This window comes from Elephantulus edwardii, unplaced genomic scaffold, assembly GCF_000299155.1.
Source record: "Elephantulus edwardii isolate Elephantulus edwardi_28Jun2011 unplaced genomic scaffold, EleEdw1.0 scaffold00026, whole genome shotgun sequence".
Taxonomy (NCBI): Eukaryota; Metazoa; Chordata; class Mammalia; order Macroscelidea; family Macroscelididae; genus Elephantulus; species Elephantulus edwardii.
The window spans coordinates 23545525-23552463 of record NW_006399776.1 but is presented as its reverse complement, the minus strand read 5'-3'; positions in this window follow the sequence as shown (position 1 = coordinate 23552463).

Here is a 6939-nt window from a genome sequence, read left to right as displayed (position 1 = left end):
CTCCAGCACCACAGCTCAAAGGCATCAATTCTCCTATCCTCCTTAGTCACTGTCCAACTCTCTGATGCATAACAAGTGATCGTGAAGACCATGGCCTGTATCAGACGCACCTTAGTCTCCAGAGAGACACCATTGCTCTTCAGTACTTTGGAGAGGTCCCTAACAGCAGACTTTCCCATGGCAATACGTCTTTTAATTTCCTGGCTGCTGGTGCCGAGAGTGTTGACTGTGGAGTCAAGCAAACTAAAGTTGTGAACAATCTCAATCTCTTCACCAACCATCCTGATGCTGCCAACTGGTCCAGTGGTGAGAATCTTTGTCTTCTTGACATTAAGCCTCAATCCATAATGAAGGGTGCAGTTCTTGACCCTCTGCAGCAAGCGCTTCAAGTCCTCCTCACTTTCTGCAAGCAGGGTTGTGTCATCTGCATATCACAGATTGTTGATAGATCTTCCACCAATCTTGACACCACATTCCTCCACATAGAGCCCAGCCTCCCGGATAATCTGTTCTGCATACAGGTTGAAAAGGTATGGAGACAGGACACATCCCTGGCGCATGCCCTTCCCAATTTTGAACCATGCAGTATTTCCTTGCTCTGTTCTGATGGCTGCCTCTTGGTCCAAGTACAGGTTTCTCATTAGCACGATCACATGTTCTGGGATTCCCACTCTTCTGAGAGTCAGCCACAGTTTGTTATGATCCACACAGTCAAACGCCTTTGCATAGTCAATGAAACATAGATCTACATTCCTCTGGTATTCCCTGCTTTCAGCCAAGATCCACCTAATATTAGCTACAATATTCCTAGTACCACGACCCCTTCCAAACCCAGCCTGGACTTCTGGAAGTTCTCTGCTGATGTGTTGTTCCAGTTTTTGGATAATCTTCAGTTGAATCTTGCTTGCATGTGAAATTAATGAGATTGTTCTATAGTTTCCACTCTCTGTTGGGTCACCCTTCTTTGGGATGGGAACAAATATAGATCTCTTCCAGTCAGTTGGCCAAGTGGTTGTTTTCCAGATTTCTTGGCACAACATGGTGAGCACGTTCAGGGCAGCATCCGTTAGCTGAAATATGTCAATTGCTATACCACCTATTCCTGGGGCCTTATTTTTTGTTCTTTCCTTCAAAGCAGCTTGAACGTCTTCATCACCATAGGCTTTTGCTCATATGTTGTTTCATGAAATTCTTCTGTGTCTGCCAATTCCTTTCGATATAGTGACTCAGTATATTCTTTCCATCTTCTTTTAATACTTCCTGGATCATTTAATATTCTGCCTAAAGTATCCTTGATTAAAGTTAAGAAAATTCTGTGAGGCTCTCTACTCTCACATAGGATCTCTAGGAACAGAATAAAATCAATAGCACGTAACAACCTTTACAGATGAAGCAGATGATGTCCAAGATGTTTTTAAGTGAAAAAAGCATATTAACAAATACCAAGCATAGTACAATCTCATAGAGAAAGTAGGATCAGAAAGATGAGTATTACCCAGGATCAAGAGGGGTAAGAGGTCTAAGTTTGAATCTTCATTATGCCACTTAGTAGACATATATCGCATAAGCAAGCTACTTAATAATCTCTGTGGGTTCAATGATCTACCTCATGGGGAGCTGAAAGTCCAACTTAAGTCAGTACTCAAATGGTAGACATTATATTATTAACCAAATTGAAATAATTATCAAAAGCCAGATCTTTTCAGAGAATCTCTATAATACTTGATTATGATTGTTAGTCTTCATATTAATCATTTTTATTAATATTATAGACCATGTGAGTTTCAGTCATTGAATTTAAGTGCTTGAAAGAACTGGAAAGGATCCCAGGAATTCATGTAACCTAGAGGTTCTCAAGTCTGTCTGCACAGTAGAATTGCCTACAAAGTTCTTAGGAAAAAAAATTCTAAGGGTTCATGTCCTACCAAAGTAACATTTCTGGGAGACAGGATCTCTATTTTTGTAAAATGCATGGAGTATCTCTGAGGAGGGACATGAAGAACAACAATGGAAGGAAATGTTACTGTATTTCCTTTTGTAATATTTACTCAAAGTAGAGGTTTTTAATTTTTTTTTTTTTTAGCAAGTTAAATAATGAAAACCCAAATCTCCTCTGATGAATTTAATGCAGTAAACTCATAGACCAGAATGGGATTCTATCCTCTTCCCCAGCCCAGAAATTCCAATTTAGAAAATGACACGGATTTATGCATATATGTAAAAACACATAGGTACCCATCATAGATGAAAGACAGACAGGCAGACAGAAAGCATATCTAGTATGTCTGGTAGGTAGCAGAGTAGGTAGATAATAAATATTTATTAATGATATTCTATAGTCTACTCAGCTAATATCAGAAATTTTTTAAGTGAAGTAATTACTGCAGTATGAATAATGACCAAAAATACCATCTAAGTGAATTATTGTAGGGAAGTAGGTAAAATATACGTGCCACCGGTGTATTTCAGCCCCCAAAAGGCCTGGAAACACTGGAGCAGCTGCCACCAGGAGGCCCAGTGAACTTCATGAAATCTCCGGGATTTCAGTTTGAGGAGAAGGCAAGAAGGAATTTAGATTTGCACTGAATGAAATTTAACTTTTCAGAGGAGAAATGATAAGCAAGCTGTTCCTACTTTTTTCAGCTGGACCACAGCAATGTTGGTGGAAGCCTCTGTGCTAGCCATTCCCTGGTCTAGCTTCTGTCAACCCGTGCTCTAATTTCCCTTCTTGCCCCATAAGCAAATTATGCCTATTTGCCTTTACTTTCTATCCCACAAGTACAGAGGTTATGCTAACAATCTTTCCATAGTTATAGTTAGGAATCAGAGCTCTAAGTCTCCAAAGGAAGCAAGTACCTGATTGGAAGAGAAGGCTCAGTCATAAAGGGTTGACAGAACCACACGCAGCAAGCTCAAAGTCCATTTTAAAATTCAATAAAGGGAACTGAGGTTAAGTCCTGAATTTTCCCTTTCTAAGAGGAGAGTTCTGGTGGCCTAGTGAGTAGGGAGTTGTAATCTCAATCCAAATGCATCATCAAATTCACCAGTTGCTCTAAGGGAGAATGATGTGCAATTTATAGCCTCTGAAAATCCTCTGGAAGATCAGCTACTAGTTGGTTACAACTTGCCGGCAACAAGCTGAGGAGATGTTCCCCATCCTGGATTTTCCTGATTCTCCAGTATATGCTTCAGAAAAGTAACTCGTCTCATCTACCAAAAAACCTTCAAAAGGTAACACCTCCCTTGGCTTTGGGCAAACTAACTATTCTGGACTGGTTACAAAGCCTTTCTCATGGAGCATTCCTTGTAAGGAGGAAGTCTGTCTTCATTTCTAACCTAAAGTACTTCTATTAAAATTGAAATTTAATTCTTTTCATGATGTTCAAAGCAGCAAATTAACATCCTCTGTATCATTATTTCTCAGGTTACTCATGCATGGCAATGTCTGAGACCCTCAGCTCTATCTCCTAACCTTTAGAGGCTTCAAGACACTTTCACTTCCCCAGGGTTAATAATTCTAATTATTTTCCTTTTTAAGGTTTCACTCTCCATGATTTCTCTCTCATCTTCACACCTCTTCCAGGTTTCTTTCCACTCTTAGATTCTTCTTTCCTCATCAACCCTTTACTCCTCTTCCACTCACCCGCTCATCTCCAAATCTCATATCCCAGGTAGACAGAAACCTTGCTTTACACCACCCTTACTTTTCTGACCTGGCACTCTTCCCTGTAGGAATGTTAATTAGCATGTGGGATTTAATTAATTCAGCAGCTAATTAAAAATGGGGGAGGAAGAGTGGAAAAGGAAGAGGGCGGGAGAGACGAGCCCCGCTTCAGTGCAGAAGACACTGCAGATGGTTCTGGGTTGGCTGGCACCATGCCACCACCCTCCAATCCCCCCCTAACAGCACGCACAGCGAGGGGGGAGGGGCAAAAGTGAGGGGCACAGGCTGGCAAAGGCTCGAGACGGACTCATTCAGTCCTGCTGCTGCTTTGTGCTAGGGCGACAAACCAAAGAAATAAGAGGAAAGAAAGCAGAGGTATGGACAGAGCCACGGCCACACTTGGGAAGAGCAAAGAAAAGGGGCACCGGAACCTGTCCTGTTCTCTTCAACACTAGAAGAAGCCAAGAGAAGAGCTTGTCCATCTCAAGAAAAAGCCTGCATTTTGGGGTTCCCTGGCTCATAAGGACTACTGAGGACAAAATAGGAACTGACTATTAAGAAGGAAAAAAAGGATATTTTACTTTGGCAACCAGGGACGCATTCGGCTGTCATTCTTTGCATGCCATGCCATTTTCTCAGGATGAGCATGCAATGGGGGAGGATAGGTATCAAAAGTGAAAGATTGCGAGTGGTGCAGATGGGTGACATTGAGCACTTGGAGAAGGGATTTAAAGAAGAGGAATGAAGAATGTAGTAGACAAGGGAAGGGAGGAGTAGGGGAAGGTGAAGGAATAGGAAAAGGAAGAAGAGGAAGTCAGGGGCAGAGCCATGCTTTGTTTGCCACCATGGATACAGAGGGATGGATGGACGGAGGGATGGAATGTCCAGCCTGAGGACTTCCACATACTGAATGTGCTCTGCCTATGCCAGGCAGAGGGGAAGCAGCAGCACTGAAGGCAAGGGGCAGGGATAAGTCTTTCAGAGGGTCAACTAAGGTGATGGAGACAGGAAATCCCTTCTGCAGGATCTTCTTAAATACTGGATATTTCTGCCAACCCAGGAATAAATCAAGAGCAATGGAGAAAAGCTTCCAAGTGGACAGAAAAGGAGGCTAGGATGACAGGAGGCTACAAACCTGATTCCAGGAGCTCCAGCAGGGAGATGGGTGAGGAATGGGATTTTAGTTCAGTTGGCTCTCTGGGGGTTGTTAGAAATACTCTGAGGGGAAAGAAAGAGCATTACAGAGCTGATTTGAGCAATGAGATCGGACAGGCTGGGCCTGAGAAAGCACCCTTTTGGTGGAAGGTATATAGGAAGCTTTTGGGCTTAAAGCTATGGGAAGAGAAAAAAAATAGACAAGAAGGAGGTCTGCCTTCAGTGACAGATTACATAAAAACTGACTGAAGGGAAGTGAGGAGGAGGGCTTGAAGCTACATGAAGGCTTTCTGGTGTTAACTGCCACAGAACTAAATGTAGTAGCAAAGAAGGGTCATTGTAGCTGAGAGACAAGGTTTTCCTAGCTAGAATTCTGATTTGATCTCCTTACCACCTAGGGTTAACTGCCAGATCCCGCAGTGAGTGAATCAAAATTGGGAGAGAGGAAGCAGAAACTCAGGGGCTTTCTAGTCTCCAGAGCCCACCCGTGGGCTAAACCCAAGGCTGGTAGATGAAACAAAGCACTTCTCAGAGCAAGCTGCCATAGGCTGGGTCGAAGTGGAAACATGAATGCTATTCTAAACATATTTCCTATGTAATAATCTAGTTAAGAACAAAAATGGAAAGAATACTTATCAGGATAGCCACAGTGATTGTTTAATGCTGGAAAGAAATTCTGTATAACTTAATAAATAGGTCCTCAGAGCCTTTTGTTATTTAGTGGTCCTGGGACTGAAGAGTTTATTGTGATTGAGCAGTGAGAAGAAATGAGATGAGACTCCAGGGTTTCCACTATCTACTGCTGTGTGTCTCCTAGCGTTGTGGTATTTCGGTCAGAATGGAAGGCGTAGGGTAAGAGATGCATGAGTCAGCAGTAAGTTCAAACTAAATGAGAAAGAGAAACAAAGGCTTTAGAAATTCCACTACTGAGGCTCCTTCGATAGGCTGGACTGTGTAATGTCTAAAGGAAATGCTAGCATCTTCCTGATAAGCCACTTCCCTCAAATGGATGGCCTGTAAATCTCAGCTCTCCCAACTGCTAATGTTCTCTTTCAGTAGGTCAATCAAAGCTAGGATGGATGTAAAACTTGATCAAGCTACTGACTCCAAGGGTGTCTGTGTCTTTTTGGGATGAAATGGGTGCTTTGGCTTCTCAGGGACAGAAAAAAATATGCCAGATCTAGATGTCAGGGGATATAGATGTTAATGCCAGCTCAGCTAATGAGTTATTTGTACAATATTAGACAAACCACTTCCACTAGAGGAATCATGAATGTAAAGAAACAACAACAAAAATCAACCCATTTCAGCAACAGTAGCTTAAGCACCTGGGGAATAATTAATATATTGTTCAAGAGCATGACAGAGGTAAAATATCTCTATAACTTTCTGTAACCAGTATTTATTGAGCCTTCTTTCAAGAGAGGGCTGTAACAGGAATCTTCATTTGCTTTGTGACCCTAACTAGAATCTCCACAATAGGACAAGAGAAGTCTCCGAGAAGGACAGTTAAGGAAACAAAGAGGTCATCTAGGCTCATAGAGCTCCACCACTACATATACTGTAGGAAGACAGGAGGACAGGGAAGTGAAGGGTGTAGTGGTCAAGCTGCTGTTTAATGTTTTCCACATTGTTGCCCTTTCCAGGGCTTTGCTAGGCAGGCAAATTTTGCCTTTCTCCATAATCCAGGAGTCAGTCTTGACTCGGACATTCTGGGGAAAGGCAAGTGAACCAATTACAGTTACCACTTAAACTCAAGATTTCCTTTTCTTCTCCAGGCTACACACAGCCAGGGAACAAGGAAAAGAGGTCACACTCTATATTATGGACAACTCCTAGGGGAAACACAAGGGAAAGACTCTGCATTACTATCCAGGGAGTTACAAGGATGCTATTAATTAATAAAGAATTCAGTAAAATTAGCCATCCTAGAATTGGATAATTTTATAATGGACAATACTCCCGAGTTAGCTGAGGGAGTCTGATCACACGATGAGAATTCCTGAGGTAAGAGGGGGTGTGGCAAGAATTAGTGGTTATGGTTGCTGGGCTTTATTCTGAGAAGGTTAAACAATAAAGGAAGTTGTGTGGGCTGAGTGAAGTGACCTTTGAGTTCAGCT